The 26,748-nt window shown below is 42.2% G+C and overlaps 1 protein-coding gene and 1 pseudogene across 1 annotated transcript in view; one reads left to right on the forward strand and one right to left on the reverse strand.

Annotated features, from left to right (window-relative positions):
- ABL1 (ABL proto-oncogene 1, non-receptor tyrosine kinase) overlaps positions 1-26,748 on the reverse strand; it is a 162,038-nt gene that overhangs the window by 133,108 nt on the left and 2,182 nt on the right. The window lies entirely within an intron of this gene.
- LOC120360731 (U6 spliceosomal RNA) lies at positions 11,418-11,498 on the forward strand (annotated as a pseudogene).

Raw genomic sequence — 26,748 nt, forward strand, 5'->3', positions numbered from 1 at the left:
GGGATTACAGGCAGGAGCCACTACACCCGGCCACAAATTTTTATAAATAGTATATGTTTGATCAAGTCAACATACTCTAAGGCCCATGTGACTGACAACAATTTAGTGGATCAGGCTTTAGCCCTATAATCTTTGGAGCGGGTAGGCTCTGGTATGTTAGCAAGGAAATGCCATATAATTCTGTTTTCTGAGCTATGATCACTTTTAGGGTAAATAATAACTTTTCAATTTCCAGAGATTGTAACCTAATACCTATTTATTTATACTAAACCCCCAATGTCAAGATATGTCATTTATAGTATCAGTTCATTATTCTACTCTGCATTGCCTTTCTGAAGGGAGGTTTTTAATTCTTAAATACTGGTCACCAGCATTAATTTCCCCTCATAACTCTACAAGAACCCAAGCAACAGAAGCTACTGTGTTCAACTTGATAAAGAACCAAAAAAGAATTGAGCACAATGTATTACTATAAACCACTGCTTCAAGAGAAAATAAATGGCTAGTGCTCAAGATGTAATATAAAAAAATCATTAAATGTCCCTAAAAGTGATCTACAGCAATACTAAACCAGTGTGAACCACAGCCTAATAGCAGCAAATGGATATTCCTGTTTCATACTTGGGGTCACGGCTGAGGGCTGGGAGGGATAACAAATTTTTCATTTAAAAAGATTATTTGGCAGTAAATAAGCATAATTTAGAGTCTTTATTATTTATTAAAACCTATATAGAGGCCAAGTACAGTGGCTCATGCCTGTAATCCCAGCACTCTAGAAGTCCAAGTTAGGTGGATCATTTGAGGTCAGGAATTTGAGACCAGCTTGGCCACATGGTGAAACCCTGTCTCTACTAAAAATATAATTAGCTGGGTGGCGTGCGCCTGTAATCCCAGTTACTTGGGAGGCTGCGGCATAATCACTTGAGCCTGGTAGGCGGAGGCTGCAGTGAGCCGAGATCGTGCCATTGCACTCCAGTCTGGGTGACAGAGTGAGACCCTGTCTCAAAAACAAAAAAACTATATAAGCTGGGCACAGTGGCTCATGCCTATAGTCCCAATACTTTGAGAGACCGAGGCAGTAAGATCACTTGAGACCAGGAGTTCTAGACCAGCCTGGGCGATACAGTGTGACCCGATTTCTACAAAAACACTATTAAAGATTAGCCAGCCATGGTGGTTCATGCCTGTAGTCCCAGCTATTCAGGAGGATGGGGTGGGAGGATCACCTGAACCCAGTAAGTGGAGACTGCAGTGAGCCAAGATCCAACCACTGCACTCCAGCTTGGGCAACACAGGGAGACTCTGTCTCAGAAAAAGAAAATAAAAAGCAATATAACAGTCACTTCTTATACTAAAGTCAAGCATGTCATCGACTCAACAAATTTTATAAAGAAATTTAACAGACAAGATGGACTCAACGAGATGTGTAATGAATAATTGTACCATACTATATAATGACAAGGCAGGAGTCTGCTGTAAGACAGCATTGCGCTTCTTCCCTTTAGTTATGATTCATTCACACTCTTCTTCCTCATACTTATGCAGGTAATAGAAGGAAAACTAAAAGACATGAGATTTTCACACTAAAAGATGCTCAACCTCATTAGTTGTCAGGGAAAACAAAACCATGATGAGATACTCACTAGAATGGCTAAAATAAAAAATACTGACAATAGCCAGTTTTGCCAAGGCTACCAGGAATTCTGGTGTTCGAGGGTGCTAGTAGGAACATGAAGGGACTGCCACTCTGCAAAACAGTTTGGCAGTTTCTCATGAAATTAAACCCATACTCACCATATAACCTAGTGACCCATTCCTAGGTCTTTAGCCAAGTGTAGTAGGCTAAAAAATGAACCTCTAAAAGATATGCCTGTCCTAATTACTGGAACTTATGAGTGTTACCCTATACAGGAGAAAAGGGTCTTTGGAGATGTGATTAAGAACCTTGAGATGGGGGCATTATCCTCCATTATCACAGTGGGCCTACATGTAATCACAAGTCTCCCTATAAGAGGAAGACTGCGGCTAGGTGTGGTGGCTCATGCCTGTAATCAGCACTTTGGGAGGCTGAGATGGGTGGACTGCCTGAGGTCAGGAGTTTAGGACCAGCCTGGCCAACATGGTGAAACCACATCTCTACTAGAAAAAATAAAAAACTAGCCAGTGTAGTGGTGCATGCTTGTAATCCCAGTTACTCTGGAGCCTGAGACAAAATAATCACTTGAACCCAGGAGGCAGTAAGCTGAGATTGTGCCACTGCACTCCAGCCTGGGTGACAGAACAACACTCCATCTCACCAGAAAAAAAAAAAAAAAAAAAAGACTGAGGAAGACTTGATTTTATTTTTTTTGAGACAGGTCTCAAAAGTATTTAAAAATTAGTTGGGCAAGGTGGTGTGCACCTGGAGTCCCAGCTGTGTGGGAGGCTGACGTGGGAGGATCACTTAAGCCTGGGAGGTAGAGGTTTCAGTCAGCCAAAACCACACCACTGTACTCCATCCTGAGTAAGACCCTGTCTTACTCTGAGATAAAAAATTTAAAAATGAAAAGGAATAAACTTTAGTATAAGATGTTAAAATAGCTGTATGGCAAATGTTAAACCAAGATTTTAAAAAACATTGAAGCAAATTCAGGCATATTGCTCATTAACAATTCTTTAGAAACAAAAATATTTGTACCAGTTAACACATTTTTAAAAGTTTTAAATATTTACAAGGCAATTTGTTTCATCTTCATTTTCATTTTATGCTTTATAATATACAAAGAATCTTAATAGCACATACTATGTGTATACATCTGCTATACATATAAACATATATATGATACACACATATTTGTTTGCTTACAAAATTCTAATAAGGGTACATGATCTTTTTTAAAAATGAAGATTGTTACTCTATATAATGGGAACCACCAAAGGGTTTTAAGCTACTGAACCCTGAACTTAGATTTGCACTTGAGAATAAAGACTCTAGCATTATTTGATAACTTAAAAAAAAAAATGTCAAGAACCCTACATAGTGCCTAGCACAAAGAAAGCCCTCAAATGGCAGCCATAACAGGTAGGGAATATATGACAAAATCTGGTGTCTCGCTAAGATGGGTTAAGTATAGCCCATCGTCTGTAAATCCAGTAATGGCCTCTAGTTTTCCCAATGCATTTCAGAAGAGATGGAAGTGATTTTGTTGAAATGGGTCTCAATTTCTAGCCAGGGAGATGACGAGATGTCATCATCGGTACCTCTCAGAAGTATGCCATAAGGGCACTGTATCAGATTAATCACTGAAAAGCTATGTGTGCGTCTCATATGACTCACTGCTGAGCATAATCCCCAAAATGGCACCCACCACAGCTAGAGCACAAAAGCGGCCAAAGGTACCAACACTTCTCACAAATGGCCATCCTTTGAGTTCAGTCAAAACCAGGGGCAACCAGAGAACACATGAGATCAGTGGGCTGCAGACTGAGCTTCGCACCACAACAAGGGACTAGGTCTATAGGGCAAAAGGTCACGTGGCTAGGTTCCTTTCTGTTCACAACTGGTCTGTAAAGGGCACCCAGGCCCTGTCTAAGAAGGTCTCGGGCAGAGGCACTACAGCCACCACAGCACTGATCTGTTCAGGGTCAGGAAGATGTGGCACTCACCCAACCCCAACCAGGTCACTTTACCCTTTTTCCTAGGCCCTCATCCAATTTCCTTTTCAGTACATTGTTCTTACCTTGCTCCTATTTTCCTCTATGCTAGATTGGAAATGCCTGAGGACAGGCATGGTCTCGCCCCTGCCATACAACCCAAAACCAAGACCTTGGTCAAAACAGTCACTCTGGCATGGTAACTGGTATACCAGTGCAGTAACTGTTACTTCAACATGGTAACTAGCATTCCAGTGCAGTAACTGTTACTCCAGCATGGTAACTAGCATTCCAGTGTGGTAACTGTTACTTCAACATGGTGACTAGCATTCCAGTGCAGTAACTGTTACTCCAGCATGGTAACTGGCATTCCTGCTCCTTTCCCTCGACCATGCGTCTGCTGTGGCATCTGTGGGTGCCAGGCAGCCCCATGAATAGCACTCACACATAACAATGCAACCAATCCCCTAGCCTAGGAACTTTGTACCTCAACATGGTGAAATGGCAAACCTCCAGGACCCTTCCAGTCCTTTGACTAAAGGATATCCCAGGAGCAAGGATGTTGCTCCTTAGACTATGTACCTGTGGCTGTTCACCAATATATAACAATCATTTGTGATTGTACTGTCTCAATATGGAGTCACTCGTGTTAAGTGGTATTAAGCCCACAGTGCAGCTGTTAACTTCTCAGTGATAAGCAAAGGTCAGGGGCAGTGACTCACACCTGTAATTCCAACACTTTACAAGGTGGGAGGATCCCTTGAGACCACCAGTAGTTCAACATAGTGAGACCTTTCTCTACAAAAAAAAAAAAATATATATATATATATATTTGGGTATGGTGATGCACACCTGTAGTCCCACCTACTCAGGAGGCTGAGGTGGGAGGATCACTTGAGCCTAGAAGTTTGAGGCTGAAGTGAGCCATGATCGTGCCACTGCAATCCTGCCTGGACGACAGACCAAGACCTTGTCTCAAAAGGAAAACAAACAATGATAAGCACACGTGTACTAGACTGGCAACTGAGGTCACAGTGAAATTGTTTTTCTGCAAAGTGATAAAACATGTGCGTAACAGATTAAGGCAGTGAGACAGCAACACCTGCTGTGGCATAGTACCATGACCAATAGCAAATGGAGCCAAGAGCTGACAGAGACCTTGATAATGGGCAGACCAGTGGACAACCAAACACACAGCAAGGAGCTGATGGTGTCTGGGGTGCCTTTAGAATCTTTGCACATGAGAACTCTGAAGCCTCCCACTAACATGGCAATTGCCGCCCAGGGGCTCTCTGGGAGAGGAACAGCCACTCCCCACTAACCAGCATCCAAGGGACTTCCAACCCTCTTGAAGATCCCTCACTGCACCAGCCTTCTGAGCCATCCCTGTGGCTTACTATCCCCCTAATTACTGCCTTTAATAACCGCATTGTGAATATTTACTTGATTGATTGTGTGTGTGTGAATCTCTCAATAAATGGTGAATCTGAACATTGCTCATTGTCCACTGAATCAGCGTGAAACCTTCCCACTTCAGTGGAAGTTGCATGCAGGGCAGTAACCTCATTAAAATAACAATTAATATTAACCTAATATTCATTACAGAATTTATTATTAATTTACTGGAAACTCCTCTGCAAGCCAATTTAAACAAAAAACTTCAATTAAAGGATCATAACTTACCAACTCTTCTGATTCACTTTAACATTGTTATTACACATCTTTTATTGTTATTTTTTATTTTCTGTGGCGATGGGGTCTTCCTACGTTGGAGTCTCCTATGTTAGAGGCTGGTTTCAAACTCCTGCGCTTAAGCAATCTTCTCACCTCAGCCTCCCAAAGTGTTGAAATTCCAGCGTGAGCCACTGCACCCAGGCATGATTATAGATTATTACAAAGCAATGATGTGGACTCACCAGCACCCACGGAAGTCATACCATGGTTTGATCAACTTATAAAATCCATGCAATAATTAAGACTTCCTGAAGTGGAAGCAATATAACCCAAATGCACCCTGAAAAATGTTCTTAGGGCACCTACATCTTCCTTACTTTGACTAGGAGAAGATTTAGGGGTTAATCCTATTCAAATGATCATTGATCATGCTGACTAAATTTCAAATGGCTTTCTGAATCAATTTTCCTTGATTAATTTACAAAAATTTATGTTGTTCTTATAATAAATAATAAAGCTTTTTAAGATGTTTTTATATTTCCTGAAGGCTCTTCTCCATTGTAACCATATCTCAATTAAACTTTTTTAAAAAGCCTTAAAAAAAATTAGAAAACACTATGCATTTAGATTGACAGTGATCATGAATAAGACAGTGCCGAAGAGGCTACTACTAACTATACACCACATCATGTCTCAGCCAAGGTAACACAGAGCTACGAAGGCAGCGTACCACTAACAAACAACATAAGCACTTCTTGCCTAAAAAAGACACATATCAGGCCAGGCAGTGTGTCAAGCCTGTATGCCGGCACTTTGGCAGGCAGAGGCAGGTGGATCACTTGAGGTCAGGAGGGTGAGAACAGCCTGGCCAATATGGTGAAAGCACGTCTCTACTGAAAAAAAACACACACAAAAATTAGCTGGGCATGGTGGCGCGCACCTCAATCCCAGCTACTCGGAGGCTGAGGCAGGAGAATCATTTGGACCAGGGAGGCGAAGGTTGCAGTGAGTTAAGATCATGTCACTGCAATCCAGGCTGGGCAACAGAGCAAGATCCTGTTTCAAAAGAAAAAGACACATATCACACACAAGGATACATCTGAGGGAAAATAATTTTTCTCCTTATATCCACTAAACAGTAATTTTGTTTTGAATGAGGAGGGAGTAACTACAGTAAGTTCTCACTTAATGTTGTCGAAAGTTTCTTGGAAACTGGGACTTTGAGCAAAATGACATATAACAAAACCAATTTTCCATGATTGGTCGATCAATCAGCAGGTTGCTATAAACAAGAGTTAAGTTCCTCAAGGACACCAGAGAATGTGTAAACTCCACATAGTGCCTCCAGTAGGGAATTGATTTTTTTTCCTCATCAATATGATAATGAAATGACACCGAAGGAAAGGTCATTATTTGGAGACCTGCTATATTACCATCACTGATACCATGTTTTCACATTTTTGTGTGTTCTTGTTCACACACACAATCTCATTCCAGCAACCATCTCTAATGAGCTTTTCAAGAAATACAAACACTCTGGATGTGCTAGTAAGTTCTTAGTTTTTGTTTCTTCCTTACTGTTCTGGGTATTAAATATTAAAAGTTACTTGACTACTGCCTGGAACTTAGTAAGCATTCATACCTGTTATTACTATTGGTCTAAAGAAGGAAAGGCAATTAAAATACAAACACTATTATAACATTTCTTTCCCCCTTAGGCAATGTTCTGATTGTACCTTTGCATTGAGACTATGATTTCCTTTGCCTTAGGTCTTATCTTTTGGTTTTCCTCTTAATAGACTATCATTCCTCAAGATACACTGCAGTGGCTCATGCCTGTAATCCCAGCACTTTGGAAGTCCAAGGTGGGCAGATCAGGAGGTCAGGAGTTCGAGACCAGCCTGGCCAATATGGTGAAACCCCGTCTCTACCAAAAATGCCAAAATTAGTCAGGTGTGGTGGCACACACCTGTAACCCAGCTACTCGGAGGCTGAGGCAGGAGAATAGCTTAAACCTAGGAGGCAGAGATTGCGGTGAGCTGAGATCACGCCACTTTACACTCTGGACTGGGTGACCAAAAAAAAAAAAAAAAAAAAAAAAAAAGACACTGTTCTGAGACAGAGGCAGTTTTAACACATAGGCAAGGGGGCAAAAGTGGACATAAGCAGATGTCAAGGAAGACACTGGAACTGTGGAAATGAGCGAATGCCTCAACATGACTTTTTTCACTCGTCTCAGCCCTGTTAGCACCAACAACCAGCTCAGTGCTCAAAAGGCTTTAAACTCTGCTTTGTGGCTTCCCTGAAATGCAGTCTGGACCAAACATAAAAGCTCCATAAACCTAAGGTACTGGGTTCTTCAAACATGTCCAGGTGGCTGGGCACAGTGGCTTATGTTTCGTAGCACTTTGGGAGGCTAAGGCAGGCAGATCACGAGGTCCAAAGTTCCAGACCAGCCTGGTCAACATGGTGAAACCCTGCCTCTACTAAAAATACAAAAATTAGCCAGCATGTGGTGGTACATGCCTGTAATCCCAGCTACTCGGGAGGCTGATGCAGAATTGCTTGAACCTGGGAGGTTGAGGTTACAGTGAGCCAAGATTGCGCCAATGCACCCTAGCCTAGGCAATAAGAGCAAAACTTAATCTCAGAAAAAGAAAGAAAGAAAGAAAGAAAGAAAACCATTCAACCTCACTCACATGAGAGCTACCATTTAAAACCACACTAAAAATACTATTTTTTAAGTATCAGATTGGTAAAAGTCCCAAAGCTTAACAAAACACTCTCTTAGCTAGGCTTTGGGGATGAAGATGCCCTCTGTATTACCAGTGGGTGGTGGGAGTGTAAACTAGAATAACGTCTACGGAAGAAAGTTAGGAAATATCCACCAATACAGATCTCTATCACCCTATATTAATAATGGCCAGGTGTGGTGGCTCATGCCTACAATCCCAGCACTCTGGAATTCTGAGGAGGCACTTGAATCCAAGAGTTTAAGACCAGCCTGGGCAATGTGGCAGAATCCCATCTCTACAAAAAATATGAAAAACAGCCAGGCACTGTGGCACACATGTATTGTTCCAGTTACTAGAAAGGCTGAGGCGGGAGTATCACTTGAGCCCGGAGGACTGAGGCTGCAGTGAGCTGAGATCATGCCACTGTACTCCAGGCTACGTAACAGAGCCAGATCCTGTCTTAAAAAAAAAAAAAAAGAAGTATATATATATTCGAACACACACACACACACACACACACACACACACATACACACACACAGACATATACACAGACATATATGAATTAGCAGATATCTACTAAGTAGAATCCGTCTACTAACAGAAATGGCAAATGCATGTACCCTTTAGCCCAGTGCCCGACTTTTAGGAATCTCTCCTACAGCTGTAAGTTTATCCCTGAAGCCCTGAAGCACTGTTTATAATAGCTAAAGACTGGAAACACTCGAAATGTCCAGAAACAACTGTTGGAAAACCAATGATACTTCCAAGATAGTAGAATTCAATGCAGCCAAAAAAGAAGGAAGATAACCATAATCCAGTAAGGGGAGATTCTGAAGATCTATTAAGGGGAAAACAAAAAATTAGGTACAGAACAGTATATATCGTATGCTACCTGTAATAGATATACATTTGGTTTTATTTGCAAAAAAGAACGCTGAAAGGATTTTTAAAAACTACAAAAAAAAAAAATGCTTTCTAGAGGAGTAGGAGAAGGAAAAGGATAGAGTAGCAGAGGCGCAAGCAAGCTTCTGAAAATACACGTTTGTACTGTAGTTTTGTAGTTTAAATTAGAAAATGTATTATCTATTCAAAAGTGTTCAATTTAGGCCGGGCATGGTGGCTCACGCCTGTAATCCCAGCACTTTGGGAGGCCAAGGCGGGCAGATCACCTGAGGTCAGGAGTTCAAGACCAGTTTGCCCAACATGGTGAAACCCCACCTCTACTAAAAATAAAAAAATTAGCTGGACGTGGTGGCGGGTACCTATAATCCCAGCTACTTGAAAGGCTGAGGCAGGAGAATCACTTGAACCCAAGAGGCAGAGGTTGTAGTAAGCAGAAACTGCACCATTGCACTCCAGCCTGGGCAACAGAGCAAGGCTGTATCTCCAAAAAAAAAAAAAAGAGTTCAATTTAATTTTAGAATAAATCTTAAAACTGCCACAAAGCTTCTAAAAAAATTTTATACAAAAATGTATACATTTTTAAATTATAAATAACTATAGTTATAAAATTTCATAGCAGCATAAATTTATAAATCATACATAAGGATACATAAGTTATGCTTGTTACACACCACCATTCCAAAACACCCAACTATCAAAGGGTAAGAATATTCAATAGAGGCTGGGCACAATGGCTCAGACCTGTAATCGCAGCACTTTGGGAGCCTGAGGCAGGTAGATCACTTAAGGCCAGGAGTTCAAGACCAACCTAGCCAGTATGGGTAAGTTGCTACTAAAAATACAAAAATTAGCCAGACTTGGTGGCACACGCCTGTGATCTCAGCTACTTGGGAGGTTCATTTGAATCCAGGAGGCAGAGACTGTGGTGAGGCAAGATTGTGCCTGGGTGATGGAGTGAGACCCTGTCTCAAAAAAAAGAAAAGAAAAGAAAAGAAAGAAAGAATAAGAATATTCAATAGAGCATCAAAAACATACTTCAAAATTGTGAAAAAATTAAAAATTGGATAATTCTAAACCTAGACTCCGCTCATTTCAATGATGTAAATGTTTTCAAAATGCATTAGTCTATCTTCAAAAAGTAATGTTTCCAATGCAAAAAAAAAAAAAAACCACTCAAGCTGTCAAAAGACAAGCTGATTTCAACCACAACTCTATAACTAATCAGCAATGTAACTCTAAAAACATTACTACCCTGAAGCCCAAGTTTTCCTACTGAAAGAAAGGAATAATGCCTATCCTACCTAAATCATAGACCTCCTAAAAAAGCATATGAAAATGCTTTAGAGCCAGGCGCAGTGGTGCACATCTGTACCCCCAGCTACCTGGGAGGTGGAGGTAGGAGGATCATCTGAGCCCAGGAGTTTAAGGCCATCCTGAACAACAGTGAGACCCTGCTTCAATTAAAAAAACTTGTTTTGACTTTACACATCCTTAGGAGATACTCTTTGCAGGCTAAGATGCTGCAGAATCACCAATAAAACGATAAATTACTGGGGCTGGGTGTGGTGGCTCACACCAGTAATCCCAGCACTTTGGGAGGCCGAAACAGGTGGATCACGAGGTCAAGAGTTCAAGACCAGCCTGGCCAAGATGGTGAAACCCTGCCTCTACTAAAAATACAAAAAAAAAAATTGGCTGGGCATGGTGTCAGGTGCCTGTAATCCTAGTTACTCGGGAGGCTGAGGTAGGAGAATTGTCTGAACTTGGGCAGTAGAGGTTGTAGTGAGCCAAGATTGCACCACTACACTCCAGCCTGGGCGACAGAGTATAACTCTATCTCAAAATAAAAATAAAAATAAAAATAATAAATTACTATATGATACTGAAGAAGTAGAAAGTACAAACATTTATGCTCAATCTATTCACTACCAGGGCAAATCTGGGATTGTTTGACTAAACTCTTGATACTGGATTGGCTGCCTCTCTTTCTTTCTCTTAAAAGTGGACCTGCCAAAACTAAATTCTATTCAAGTGAAGGTTCCAATCAGTTTAGATATTACTATAAATTCAGCCCCTAGTAACTCACAATTTGTACAGGAAGTAAACCAACCCAAGACCTAACTAGCCAAAGAACAAGCAAAACAGGCGACCTCAGATTATGGCCCCATCCTCTTATTCTCATACAAATATTGCTATTAAAAGCCACTCCCCTTCTCTATTTAGCAATTCTATTTCCTGTTTTCTGCCTCTCAAGAATGACATCTGAAGGAATTCTCTATTTTTAAGATTTCTCAATTTCATCCCTACCAATGCTAACACCAATTAACCTAGCGACACTTGAACAAGTCACACTCCTGGCAGTCATTTCCAGGAGAAAAATTAAATACACAGAGAAAATGAGTCCACCAGATTCCATGAGAGTCCACAAGCAGCCACTGATGTAAAAAAGATGAAAAGATAAAGGATACCGTGCTTCCTTCGGCAGCACACATGCTAAAATTGGAAGGATACAGAGATCAGCATGGCCCCTGCACAAGAATGACACGCAATGCTGGCTCCACCAGGGGTCTCTCCACTGCTTAACAAAGATGATCAAGTTGAGTAAATGCCCCCTTTCCTCTCGGGTTCCCTGGACCCACTCCACACTGTTTATTCAGGGCCATAGCCATTCTCCCAAGCAGATGGCCAATGGTGGCCCTCAGGAATGTAAACTAGACACAAAGAGCCTATTGTGGCCTCTGTTGTTCCCAGCTCTATTACCGCAGACTGACACATTACCTGATACAGAACAGGCACTGAGTACTTGTTCAATGCCTCAACCTGCCAAACACTCAAGTAGATTCAACTGCATATTCGCTAAGCGTCTAATCTGTAAAAAAAATACGCTATTTGATCCATGAAAATGTATAAACGTGGTCTCCACTATCAAGGGACACATACTGAGTGTCAAGGAAAAATACAATTAGAAAAAAAAGAGAGAAAGGCAAATTGCAAAGTAGTAGAAAGTATTTTAAAAGTCAAAAATTGGAAACAATTGATAGGAATCATTTAACCTTTATCATTTACAGAAAAAACGTCTCCTGAAATGGCTTTCTTTCATCAGTAAGAATGATTTATATTCTGTTATTCATTTCTAGGATCAAAGTAACCTACAGATTTAGCACAGGGGAGAAAATCCTTATGGGTATTTCTTTTTGGGTACGGAAGTTGATAAAACCCACTCTAGAATGTACATGGAAATACAAAGGAGCAAGCCAAGACAATTTTGAAGAACAAAACTGGAGGCCTTATTCTCCAGGCATTAAGATTTATTTTAAAGCTACAGTAATACAGTGTAATACTGCTGCAAGGACAAAGGCAACAAGTTAACGGGAGGGAGTTCCCCAGCAGATCCACACATATATGGATACCTGATTTACACAGCAGCAGATGTTCTTTTCAATTAAAGAGCTAGGTCAATATGAGGGAAAAAAAATGAACCTTCACCTCTACACAGAAAAAACAATTCCAGGCAAACTATAAACATGAGAGGTAAAAGAGTGAAACTTCTTTGTGACCTTAGCGTAGACACAAAGATTTCTTACACAGACCACAAAAAAAGTACCAACCATAAAAGATTAAACCAGACTAAGTCAAAATTAAGGTTTATCAAAGACCCCATTAAGAGAGTGAAAAAGCAGACAGAAGTGGTGGCTCAGGCCTGTAATCCCAGCACTTTGGGAGGCCAAGGTGGGTGGATCACCTGAGATCAGGAGTTCGAGACCAGCCTGGCCAACATGGTGAAACTCCGTCTCTACTAAAAATACAAAAACTAGCTGGGTGTGGTGGCAGGCGCCTGTTATCCCAGCTATTTGGGAGGCTGAGGCAGGAGAATCGCTTGAATCTGGGAAGTGGAGGTTGCAGTGAGCCGAGATCAGACCACTGTACTCTAGCCTGGGGCCTGGGTGACAAAGGGAGACTCTGTCTCAAAAAAAAAAAAGAGAAAGAGAGTAAAAAAGCACAATGACTGTAATTATATAAATAAATAGAGTGAAAAGGTGAACCAGAAAGTTTAAGAAGATAGTCACAATAAATATACTCAACAAATGACCCATATTGAGAGTACACAGGCTAGACACAGTGGCTCACGCCTGCAATCCCAGCATTTTGGGAGGCCAAGGTGGGCAGATGGCTTGAGCTCAGAAGTTCAAGACCAACCTAGGCGACATGGTAAAACCCCAAATCTACAAAATATAACAAAATTAACCAGAAGTGGTGGTGCACACCTATAGTCCTAGCTACTCAGGAGGATGAAGCTGGAGGATCTCTTCTGGAGGATCTCTTGAGCTTAGGAGGTCAAGGCTGGAGTGAGCCGAGACTGTGCCACTGCACTCCAGCCTGGGTGACAGAATGAGACTCCACTTCAAACAAAGAAAAAAAAAGATAGAGAGAGAATACATAAATAACTCCTACAAATCAATAAAGAGTAAACATAAATAGAAAAATGGGGCTGGGCGCAATGGCGCACACCTGTAATCCCAGCACTTTGGGAGGCGGAGGCTGGTGGATCACAAGGTCAAGAGATAGCGCCGGGCGCGGTGGCTCAAGCCTGTAATCCCAGCACTTTGGGAGGCCGAGGCGGGTGGATCACGAGGTCGAGAGATCGAGACCATCCTGGTAAACATGGTGAAATCCCGTCTCTACTAAAAGTGCAAAAAATTAGCTGGGCATGGTGGCACGTGCCTGTAATCCCAGCTACTCAGGAGGCTGAGGCAGGAGAATTGCCTGACCCCAGGAGGCGGAGGTTGAGGTGAGCCGAGATCGCGCCATTGCACTCCAGCCTGGGTAACAAGGGAGAAACTCCGTCTCGAAAAAAAAAAAAAAAAAGAGATAGAGAGCATCCTGACCAACATGGTGAAACCCTGTCTCTACTAAAAATACAAAAATCCGCTGGGTATAGTGGTGCGTGCCTGTAGCCCTAGCTACTCAAAAGGCTGAGGCAGGAGAATCGCTTGAACCCAGGTAGTGGAGGTTGCAGTGAGACAAGATTACTCCACTGTACTCCAGCCTGGTAACAAAGTGAGACTCTGTCTCAAAGAAAAAAAAAAGAAAAATGGACAAAAGAGGTGAACCAGCAAGAAATACACAGGTATACATATATTCCAAATGGCCAGTAAACGTATGAAAAGGTGCTTAACCTCATGAGTCATCAAAGAAGATCAAATTAAAGCTGGGAGATACTACTGTACAGCCACCTGCAAGGCTAACATTTAAAAGTCTGGCCAGGCTGGGCGCAGTGGCTCACACCTGTAATTCCAGCACTTTGGGAGGCCAAGGTGGGCGGATCATTTGAGGTCAGCAGTTCAAGAACAGCCTGGCCAACAGGGTAAAACCTCGTCTACCAAAAATACAAAAAAATTAGTCTGGCATGGTGGCGCATGCCTGTAGTCCCAGCTACTCAGGAAGCTGAGGCAGAAGAATCGCTTAAACTCGCGATGTGGAGGTTGTGGTGAGCCGAGATCGCGCCACTGCACCCTAGCTTGGATGATAGAGCAGACTCCATCTAAAAAAAAAATCAAGTCTGACAAGGCCAGGCATGGTGGCTCATGCTTGTAATCCCAGCACTTTGGGAGGCAGAGGCAGGAGGATCAACTGAGGTCAGGATTTTTGAGCCCACCATGGACAACATGGCCAGACCCTATCTTTACAAAAATCTAAAAAATTAGCTGAGCGTTACACTGAACATCTGTGGTCCATGCTACTCAAGAGGCTGAAGAAGGAGAATCACTCTTTCTAGGAGGCAATGAGCCATGTTTCGTGACACCACACTCCAGCCTGGGAGACAGAGTGAGACTCTTTCTCAATAAAATAAAATAAAAATTAGAAATAAAACAAAAGACTTACAATATCAAGGTTTTGGCAAGAATGTAAATCAACTGGAACTCTCCTATACTACTGATAGGAGCTAAAGTGATACAATGACTTTGGAAAGCTGCTTGGCAATATCTATATAAGCTGAATACGCCTATAACATGTGACTCAGCAAGTCCATTTCTAGGTATATAGACATGTAAGAATGTTCACAGCAGCATTATTACAAATAGCTAAAACTAAAAATATTCTATTGATAATAGCATGGGCAAATAAATTCCTTAATATTTATACAACAGAAATCTAAACAATAATGAAATGAACAAACTACTAATATTTGCAGCAACATGAGTGAATGCTCCATATGTTGAGTGAAAGAAGCCAAACTACAAAAAAATATATATTGCACGGGTCAAAATATGCAGAATTGTCCCAGCACTTTGGGAGCTAAGGCAGGTGGATCACTTGAGGTCGGGAGTTCAAGACCAGCCTGACCAACATGGTGAAACCCATCTCTACTAAAAATGCAAAACTTAGCCAGGTGTGGTGGCACACATCTGTAATCCCAGCTACTCAGGAGGCTGAGGCAGAATCGCTTAAATCCAGAAGGTAGAGGTTGCAATGAGCCGAGACTGTCCACTATACTCCAGCCTGGGTGACAGAGTGAGACTCCGTCTAAAAAAACAAACAAACAAACAAAAAACAGAATATGCAGAACTGAACTTCTGCTTCTGTCCATAATGCAGTAAAAGTGGTATTAGACATCCTTTTGTCCTAAGCAACTCTAAGGCTGAATAAAATATTCAGACAACTGTTTTCAGGCATTAGACAACAGGAAAGGCAGGGCTGTGACCCTTGAAGGAAGAGAAGAACATAAGGTAAGTTGCCTGTTGCCTCCAACTTCCTGCCTGGGGCACCTTCCCAACCACAGTGCAGGTAGATGGAACCTAAACTAACAGCAGCCGTCTCCGTGAACTGAGGAAGCAAAGGTTTGGATGATGAGGCAGGTAGAATTTGTAGGGCAAGCAATCTGAGAGAAGATGAGGGCGGGGCAGGGGTAATAGAATGCAGAGGTAGACAGAAGATGGTGGGAGGCATCCTATGGGTCCATGGCTTCCAGACTAAAATTTAGCAGACAGCAGAGGCGATGAGGCTGAGAACTGCACAGACACAGAGGTTTCACAGTGCTGGAAGACATTCAAGTGCTAGTTCACCCAGGGTGGAGAGACTTTGCTAAGCACCTTTGTCATTTTGTTTAGACCCCAAACACGTCAAGCATTAAATCTAAAGACTGCCCTCTATTGTAAGGGCCAGGCGTCTGGACCAAGGATGAATCCATACTAACAAAGCATAAAAGAAAACCTGGCAGGGTCAAACTAACTTAACAACCAGTAATTCACAGTAATTTAAGTAACTACAGTAACCTAACTACTTGTCAAAACAAAATGAAAACTTCTTTAAAGAAAAACAAGATCCAGAATCCCTATAATATAACACCCACATGTCTGGCATATAATCAAAATTATTTAACATGCAAAAATGCAGGAAAGGGGAGGAGGAAATTTAAAAAATGCAGGAATATCTGACTCATAATGTACAGAAAAAGCAATCAATAAAAACGGACCCCAAGATGACCCAGACATTTAAACTAGCAGGCACGATCTTTTTACAAATACCTTCTAGGATTAAAAGGAAAAGACAGACCTAACGAATGAAAAAATGAAAAAACAGTGAATCTCAGCAGAACAATGCAAACTATAAAAAAAGAACCAGCCAGACACAGTGCCTCACACCTGTAATCCCAGCACTTTCGGAGGCCTAGGAGGGCAGATTGCTAGAGCTCAGGAGTTCAAGACCAGCCTGAGTAACATGGTGAAACTCCATCTCTACCAAAAAAACAAAAAAAAATCAGCCGGACATGGTGGCACATGCCTATATTCCCAGCTACTCGGGAGGCTGAGGTAGGAGAACAGCTTGAGCCTGGGAGATGGAGGTTGCAGTGAGCTATGATTGCCACTGCACTCCAGTTCAGCCTGGGTGACAGGGTAAGATCCTGTCTCCAAAAAACAAACAAAAAAAGGAGACAAAAACTGAGAGAATATTTATAGTTATATTTTCATTCTAAATATTGTTCTTTTTCTAAATATTGTGCCTTTTCTTTTTCTTCATTAGTCTTACCCAAAGTGTGCCTAGATCAATAATATTTTTCTTTTTTTTTTTTTTTTTAAGACAGGGTTTCACCACGTTGGTCAGGCTGGTCTGGAACTCCTGATCTCAGGTGATCCGCCTGCCTTGGCCTTCCAAAGTGCTGAGATTACAGGTGTGAGCCACCACGCCCAGCCAATAATATTTTTCAAAGTTAGCTTTTGGTTTTATTGATCATTTCTATTCTTAATTGTTTTTGTTTTTATTATTCTCTTCTGTGTACTGTGGGATTGCTTTGGTTTTCTGGCTTCTTGAATTACATGCCTAGCTTTCTTATTGTTTTTCAGTCTTTCCTGTTTTCTAATAAATGCTTTTAAGACTAAATGAAGTAATAGAATTAAAGGGAAAAATAATCAAATCTATTACTATAGCTGATCTTCAGCATCACCCTCTCACTAAGAAGAGATACTGCTCCCCCCAAAATCTCAGCAAAGCTACAGATGAAATAAGTAGAAAATAAAAAGAATATAGAAGATTTTAAATAAAAGTACGAAACAACTTGATTTATAGAAAACTACACCTGACAACACATACTCTTTTCAAGTACAAATGGAACATTCACAAAGACAAGTTACATGCTAGGCCCTAAAATTAGTCTCAGTAAATGTCAGAAGACTGAAATTTTACAGAGGATGTTCTCTGACCACAAAAAAATTAAATAAGAAACCAAGATATAGCCGGGCGCGGTGGCTCAAGCCTGTAATCCCAGCACTTTGGGAGGCCGAGGCGGGTGGATCACGAGGTCAAGAGATCAAGACCATCCTGGTCAACATGGTGAAACCCCGTCTCTACTAAAAATACAAAAAATTAGCTGGGCATGGTGGCACGTGCTTGTAATCCCAGCTACTCAGGAGGCTGAGGCAGGAGAATTGCCTGAACCCAGGAGGCGGAGGTTGCGGTGACCCGAGATTGCACCATTGCACTCCAGCCTAGATAACAAGAGCGAAACTCCATCTCAAAAAAAAAAAAAAAAAAAAAAAAACCAAGATATTTAGAATTCCCAAATATTTGGAAATCAAACAATTCGATAATAACACATGAAAACTTATGTGATGGAGCTAACACAGTGTTTAGAAGGAAATACACAGCTTTAAATGCTTATATTGGACAAGAAAGATTTGGAATTATCTCAATTTCTACTTTAAGAAGCTAGAAAAAAAGAACAAATTAAACCCAAAGTAGGCTTGGTACAGTGGCTCATGCCTGTAATCCCAACACTCTGGGAGGCCAAGGCGGAAGGATGGCTTGAAGCCAGGAAATTGACATTATAGGTGTTAGCCACCATTTACAGAAATTAGCTGCAAGTGGTAAAACCCCATCTCTACTAAAAATACAAAAATTAGCCAGGTGTGGTGGCATGTGCCTGTAATCCCAACTACTAGGGAGGCTAAGACAGGAGAATCACTTGAGCCCAGGAGGCGGAGGTCGCAGTGAGCAAAGATCACACAACTGCACTCCAGCCTGGGCAACAGAGCGAGACTCTCTCCAGAAAAAAAAAAGGGGAAGGAAAAAAAACAGCAAACCTTCAAAGCTTCAATTTTTTTAAACATTACCTAGAAAAGTATTACAAGGCCAGGTGCAGTGGCTCATACCTTGTAGTGAAGAGGGACACCCAAGGTTCTCAGATCAGCTTCCCCTTTGACTACCATGCTGCCTTTCAGTAGAAGAAAAGGTTGACCAACTGGCGCCCCCAGTTTTACCTTCCTATAGGTGACAGGCTAGGCCTTGGGGAAACTCTCCAGAAGGCACTATTTTTACTTAAAACAAGATCAAACAGAAACCTTTTCACATGTGAATCCTAAAACTGTAAACCAGAACCCTTTCATATGTGATTCCTGAAACTGTAAACCAAAACCTTTTCACATGTGAGTCCTAAAACTATGAACCTAAGAGTCTTTCATCTGTAATATCTAAAGTATAAGCCTATATAAAGGCTGAACCTCCCTTTGTTAGACGAGCTGGGTTTTGGACAAATTATCGCCCAGGCTCCCGGCCATAGTAACAATAAACCCCTCTTCCTCCTGCATTCGGTGTTCGGTGTTCGAAAGATTCGTTTCCCACGGCTGCTCCTGCTACAGTAGTCCCAGCACTTTGCAAGGCTAAGGCAGGAGGACTGAGTTGATGGGCTTGAGGCTGCAGTAAGCCGGGATCATCAAGGACACTCCAGGCTGGATGACAGTGAGAGACTTTGTCTCAAACAAACAAAAAAAAAAGAAAGAAAAAAACGTATTTTTTTATTAACTGGGCATGGTGGTTGCAGTGAGCTGGGATCACGCCACAACACTCCAGCCTGGGCAACTGAGCAAGACTCCATCTTAACAAACAAACAAACAAAAATAAAATAATGAATAAATAAATAAATAAATACTAAGAAAATTTTTTTAAATGTGTGCAATTTTTTTATCTGCAACTTTTTGACTTAGTAGAAAAAAAAAATCTAGAGAAACAGGATTTAAAACTTAAAGAAGCCTGGGCACAGTGGCTCATGGCTGTAATCGCAGCACTTTCGGGGGCCAAGGCGGGCAGATCACTTGAGATCAGGAGTTCAAGACCAGCCTGGCCAAATAGTGAAACCCTATCTCTACTAAAAATACAAAAAATAGCTAGGCGCAGTGGCACACACCTGTTGTCCTAGTTACTCAAGAGGTTGAGGCAGGAGAATCGCTTGATCCTGGGAGGCATAGGTTGCAGTGAGCCAAGATCGTGCCACTACACGCCAGCCTTGGCCACACAGTGAGACTATCTCAAAAAGAAAAAAAAAATTAAAGAAGAGTTAAAATAATTCCCATGCAAAATGTGAATGTCACCTTCCCCCTACAAAAAATTCAAACTACATAAAAGATGTAAAGTCTGGCTGGGCGCGGTGGCTCAAGCCTGTAATCCCAGCACTTTGGGAGGCCGAGGCGGGTGGATTACCAGGTCGAGAGATCGAGACCATCCTGGTCAACATGGTGAAACCCCGTCTCTACTAAAACAAAAAATTAGCTGGGCATGGTGGCACGTGCCTGTAATCCCAGCTACTCAGGAGGCTGAGGCAGGAGAATTGCCTGAACCCAGGAGGCGGAGGTTGCGGTGAGCCAAGATCGCGCCATTGCACTCCAGCCTGGGTAACAAGAGCGAAACTCCGTCTCAAAAAAAAAAAAAAAAAAAAAAAAAAAGATGTAAAGTCTGGCCCGGTGCGGAGACTCATGCCTGTAATCCCAGCACTTTGGGAGGCCGAGGCAGGCGGATCACCTGACGTCAGGAGTTTGAAACCAGCCTGGCCAACATGACAAAATCCTGTCTCTGCTAAAAATACAAAAATTAACCAGGTGTGGTGGTGTGTGCCTGTAATCCCAGCTACTCGGGAGGCTGACACACGAGAACTGCTTGAATCTAGGAGGCGAAGGTTGCAGTGAGCTGAGATCGCACCACTGTAACCCAGCCTGGGTGACAGAGCAAGACTCCACCTCAAAATAAATAAATAATTTAAAAATAAAATAAATAAAAATGTAAAGTCTTAATTTCATGAAGGAATGTTACCTTACACATGTGAAAGACATATATATAGAGACTTCTCCCTTAACAACCTTGTCTGTTTGCATATTCCATCTATCTGGCAGCTTGACTCCCCAGCCTGGAGTACTTCCCTGATTTCAAGCTCAGTGTCCCAACTGCCCATTTGTCACATCCAGCTGGATGCCTAACAAGCATCTCAAATACAACACACCCCAAAAGGAGCTCCGGATCCTCATTCCCCTGTATACCTCACACCACCAGTTCCTCTATTCTACATTTCAATAAAAGGCAACTCCATTCTTCCAGCTATTCAGTTCAGAAGCCTGGGAGTCATGTTTGGCCCCTTTCATACCCCAATATCCCACATCTAATCTGAGAGCAAATCTTGTTGGCTCTGACCCTCCACCCAGTGCCACCACCTTTGTCCAAACATCATCATTCTCATCTGGCTCCATGCAAGCAACCCCCACGTGGAAACCCTGCTCCCTTGTTCTCCTTCAGATGGTAGCAGCTGGAGAGATTCTATTTACCATTAAAACATAAATCAGATTGTAGAGTCCCCTTGGAAAATTCTTCCTGCACCATATGAATCAAAGTCAAAATCCTTGAAATGGCCAATGAAGCCACCCTCTCCTTCAGCCATTCCTTCCCACCCTCCATTTTACCTCCTCCATCTCCCCTTTTGCTCTCTGCTCTAGTGCAGTGGCCTCTAGGCTGCTCCTTGGAAGTAGCAAGCTCTGCCTCAGGTCTCTGCATCCTGGTTCCCTTGGCCTGAAATACTTTCACATATTTCTTTTCTTTCTTTTTTCTTTTTTTTTTTTTTTTTTTGAGACAGAGTTTCGCTCTTGTTGCTCAGGCTGGAGTGCAATGGTGCAATCTTGGCTCACCACAACCTCTGCCTCTCTGGTTCAAGCAATTCTCCTCAGCCTCCCAAGTAGCTGGAATTATAGGAATGTGCCACCATGCCCGGCTTATTTATTTATTTATTTGTATTTTTAGTAGAGACAGGGTTTCTTCATGTTGGTCAGGCTGGTTTCGAACTCTCGACCTCAGATGATCCACCTGCCTCAGCCTCCCAAAGTGCTGGGATTACAGGCTTGAGTCACTGTGCCCGGCTGCTTTCACTTATTTCAACAGGGCTTGCTGCTCACCTTCCTCCTTCAGGTTTTGTTTTTGTTTGTTTGTTTGTTTGTTTGTTTGTTTTGAGACAGAGTCTTGCTTTGTAGCCAGGCTGGAGCACAGTGGCACAATCTCAGCTCACTGCAACCTCCATCTCCTGGGTTCAAGCGATTCCCCTGCCTCAGCCTCCTGAGTAGCTGGGACTACAGGCACTTGCCACCAAACCTGGCTAATTTTTTTTTTTTTGTATTTTAGTAGAGACAGGGTTTCACTATGGCTAGGATGGTCTCAATCTCCTGACCTCGTGATCCACCCACCTCGGCCTCCCAAAAGGGAGGCATGAGCCACCACGCCTAGCACCTCCTTCAGGTCTTTAATCAAATGCCACCTCTCAGTCAGGCCTCTCGAGCTGCCCTAACTAAAATTACACCTCCTACCCCATTCCCTGTCCCCTTTTTCTGTTTTTTTTCCTCAGCACATATCACTAATAGATTCGTATTTTATTTACTTAGCTTATTTATGGTGTGTCTTTTCCCACTAGAATCTAAGTTCTAGGAGAGCAGGAATTTTTTTTTCTTTTTGAGACAGAGTCTTTCACTGTTGCCCAGGCTGTAGTGCAGTGGCACAAACTCAGCTCACTGCAACCTCTGCCTCCTTGGTTCAAACAATTCTTGAGGGCAGGGATTTTTTTTTGTTCACAAATGTATCATCAGCGACTAGAACACTACCTGGCATAGTCTGTGCTCAATAAAATAAACGGTTATTAAAGAAAGAAGGAAACACTAAGGAAAAACTTGACTACTAAATGCTTTCAATTATTTTACCAACTCTCCCAAAAGTGAATTTTCTTCATCAAGCCTCAGAAATTTGAAAGGAACATATGGTGCATGAAATATTTAATAACATAGTTTCCTTTTTTTCCCTTGTAGATATGACTAGCCCTTTGACCCTGAATGATTCTGGCAAAAAGCTGCCATCTGTCCACTCTTTCAGATTCACCATCACCAACAATCAACACTATTCTTGGCTTCCAGATCCATGTCTGATCCAACACTGTACATTTCTGAATTCAAGGTTTTTTTTTGTTTTTTTTTTTTTTTGAGACGGAGTTTCGCTCTTGTTACCCAGGCTGGAGTGCAATGGCACGATCTCGGCTCACCGCAACCTCTACCTCCTGGGTTCGGGCAATTCTTCTGCCTCAGCCTCCTGAGTAGCTCGGATTACAGGCACGTGCCACCATGCCCAGCTAATTTTTTGTATTTTTTTTAGTAGAGACGGGGTTTCACCATGTTGACCAGGATGGTCTCGATCTCTTGACCTCGTGATCCACCCGCCTCGGCCTCCCAAAGTGCTGGGATTACAGGCTTGAGCCACCGCGCCCGGCCTCAAGTTTTTCAATCTAATGTACATGGATATTAACCAACTCTAGAAAGATCAGCCTATAGAAGATCACAAATTATCTATAACACAAAATAACATGGCATTTCCTTAGAAAAAGAAGAGCCGGGATCCAAAAAAATTGGTTTGTCTTCAGACACAACTTAAGCAAATTCTTTCATAAAAAGGTATCTCAAAAAAGTGACGGACTGGGCTGTCATCAATTAAATTTTTAAATCTTCATATTTTTTGTATTACAAGATAACCCAAGTTTGTTGTAAAAAGACACTTGGAACATCACACAAAGCAAAAAGAGTTTTCTCCTATTCCATCTAAAGCTCAAGTCCCTAGAGATAACAATTTCAGTCTAAAATCCTTCCATACTTTTTTTTCTGCACATACACAAATAAATAGATATTTTTGTTTTACAATAATGGGGCCATACCAGTAAGAATGATTTTTAAATTGCTTTTTTTCTACTTACCACAATACAGACATCATTCAATGTTAGTACTTTAGAGTATGATAGCAACAAAAATCCCTATGTGCCTTCTTGATAGACTTTCTATAGCAACGATTCTCAAACTTTTTTTGAGATGGGGTCTTGCTCTGTCACCCAGGCTGGAGTGCAGTGGGGTGATCACGGCTCACTGAGGCACTGACCTCCCAAGCTCAAGTGATCCTCCAGGCAAGACACCACGCCTGGCCTTTTTTTTTTTTTTTTTTTTTTTTTTTTTTGTAGAGACAGGGTTTCCATACGTTGCCCAGGCTAAATCTTGAACTCCTGGGCTCAAGTGAGCCACTTGCGTTGGCTTACCAAAGTGTGGAATTACAGGCATGAGCCATACTGCCTAGCCTCAAACTTTTTAATCTCAGACCCTTGTCATACTCTTGAAAATCATGAAAGGCCCCAAAGAGCCTTAGTTTTTGTAGGTTATCTCAACAAAAGTTACCACATTAGAAATGAAAACTGAAATTTAAATAATTATTCATTTAAAAACAAGTATTTTTATTACTGGAAAATAACTGCTTTCTCCCCCAAAAACAGACTTTCTAGGTAACTGTAGATATCATTTTTTAATGCTACATCAAAACATGGTAAATTGTAGTTTCTTTTTTTTGAGACAAAGTCTCACTCTGTCACCCAGGCTGAAGTGCAGTGGCACGATCTCAAGTCACAACTTCCGCCTCCCAGGCTCAAGCGATTTCCCTGCCTCAGCCTCCCAAGTAGCTGGGGCTACGGGTGCATGCCACCACTCCTGGCTAATTTTTGTATTTTTAGTAGAGACAGGGTTTCATCATGTTGGCCAGGCTGGTCTCAAACTCCTGACCTCAAGTGATCCTCCTGCCTCAGCCTCCTAACGTGCTGAGATTACAGGTGTGAGCCACTGTACCCAGCCAAGAGTTTCTCAAAGGCTGACTGCCATGTAGAATCTGAAACCCTACCAATGAACTGTCTTCTTTTTTTTCCGCCAGAGACAGGGTCTCCCTCTATTGCCCAAACTGGAGTGCAGTGGTGTGTTCATGGCTCATTGCAGCCTCAACTCCGTGGCTCCAGTGGGAGCTTGACTAATTTTTAAAATTTTGGGACAGGTAAGATCTCACTCTGTTGCCCAGGCTGGTCTCCAACTCCAGGCCTCAAGCAATTCTCCCACCCCAGTCCCCTAAATGCTAGGATTACAGGCGGGAGACCACCACATCTAGCCTCAATGAACTGTATTCTGTTACACTAAAATCTGTTTGCCCATTTTGCATTTTTTTTTTAGATGGGAGTCTCACTCTGTTATCCAGGCTGGAGTGCAGTGGAAGGATCTAGGCTCACTGCAACTCTGCCTCCTGGGTTCAAGCGATTCTTGTGCCTCAGCCTCCCGAGTAGGTAGGATTACAGACATATGCCACCATGCCCAGCTAATTTTTGTATTTTTTGTAGAAACAGGGTTTTACCAGGCTGGTTTCGAACTCTTGACCTCAGGGGATCCACCCACCTCAGCCTCCCAAATTGTTGGGATTACAGGTGTAAGCCATCACGCCTGGGCTCCATTTTGCACTTTGAATGGATCTTTAACCTGTGCATGATTTTATATCATGCATTGATCATTTAGAAAATATTGTTTTGGCTGGGCACAGCGGCTCACACCTGTAATCCCAGCATTTTGGGAAGCTAAGGTGGGCAGATCATTTGAGGTCAGGAGTTCAAGACCAGCCTGGCTAACACGGTAAAAATCCATGTTAGCCTCCATCTAAAAATCTTCCATCTCCACTAAAAATACAAAAATTAGTCATACGCGACGCTGCATGCCTATAATCCTAGCTACTTGGGAGGCTGAGGCACGAGAATTGCTTGAACCTGGGAGACAGAGGCTGCCGTAAGCCAAGATCACACCGCTACACTCCAGCCTAGGTGACATAGCAAGACTGTCTCAAAAACAAACAAAAAAGAAAAATTGGTTTCCTGATTTATGTAGAACTTCGAAATAATATATTTCTTTATAAAATATTAAAATATGGCCTCTGTAAATATTACCATCAATCTCTATTACAGTAGCAGATAAAAATTCTCTATTAGCTGGGCGTGGTGGTGTGCACCTGTAATCCCAGCTACCTGGGAGGCTAAGGCAGGAGAATCACGTGAACCTGGGAGGCAGGGGTTGCAGTGAGCTGATACTACACCACTGTACTCAAGCCTAGGCGACAAGAGGGAAAGTCTGTCCTGAAGGAAAAAAAAAAATTTTCTCCAAAATCCTAGTTTTCATTGGAAAGCTAAAATTTCATCATTGGCAACAAATACTACCTGTTGTTTTCCTTGAAAGATTCCCGCATACACTTTTAGTTTGAACAATCATATGTCTGTCAGTCATAGTTTCAAGTAAAAATGGTAGTCCATGAAAAAAGTGGGTAGTTCAGTTTGCAACCCAATCACCCAAGTGCTTTTCTTAGAGCTAACCATTATACTTTAGTACACAATAGAAGTGCTTGATGCATACCTCCCTTTTTAGCCCACAGAATATTAAGAAGACATACATAGCACGGTGGCTCACGCCTGTAATCTCAGCACCTTGGGTGGCCGAGGTGGGAGGATCATCTAAGGTCTGGAGTTTGAGACCAGCCTGACCAACACTGAGAAATCCCAACTCTAGTAAAAATGCAAAATTAGCTGGGCATGGTGGCACATGCCTGTAATCCCAGCTACTTGGAAGGCTGAGGCAATGTCATTGCAATGCCTCACCTGAACCTGGAAGGCAGAATGAGCCCAGATCGCACCACTGTGCTCCAGGCTGGGCAACAAGAATAAAATTCCATCTCAAAAAAAAAAAAAAAAAAAGACATACACAAGGGTCAAAATTCAATAAATTTCTGCAGCTTCATCAAGGTGTTTTAGAGTGAAATCTGACCAGGTGCGGTGGCTCACGTCTGTAATCCCAGCACTTTGAGGGGCCAAGGCAGGCAGATCACAAGGTCAGGAGTTCAAGACCAGCCTGGCCAACATAGTGAAACCCAGTCTCTACTAAAAATACAAAAATTAGTAGGGCATAGTGGCAGGCGCCTGTAGTCCCAGCTACTCGGGAGGTTGAGGAAGGAGAATCACTTGAACCTGGGAGGCAGAGGTTTCGGTGAGCTGAGATAGTGCCACTGCATGCCAGCCTGGCAACAAGAGTGAAATTCTGCCTCAAAAAAAAGAAACCCCAACTCTACTAAAAAATACAGAAATTAGCTGGGTGTCAGTGGTGTGTGCCTGCTGTTCCAGCTACTT

This window comes from Saimiri boliviensis, chromosome 2, assembly GCF_048565385.1.
Source record: "Saimiri boliviensis isolate mSaiBol1 chromosome 2, mSaiBol1.pri, whole genome shotgun sequence".
NCBI classification, from domain to species: Eukaryota; Metazoa; Chordata; class Mammalia; order Primates; family Cebidae; genus Saimiri; species Saimiri boliviensis.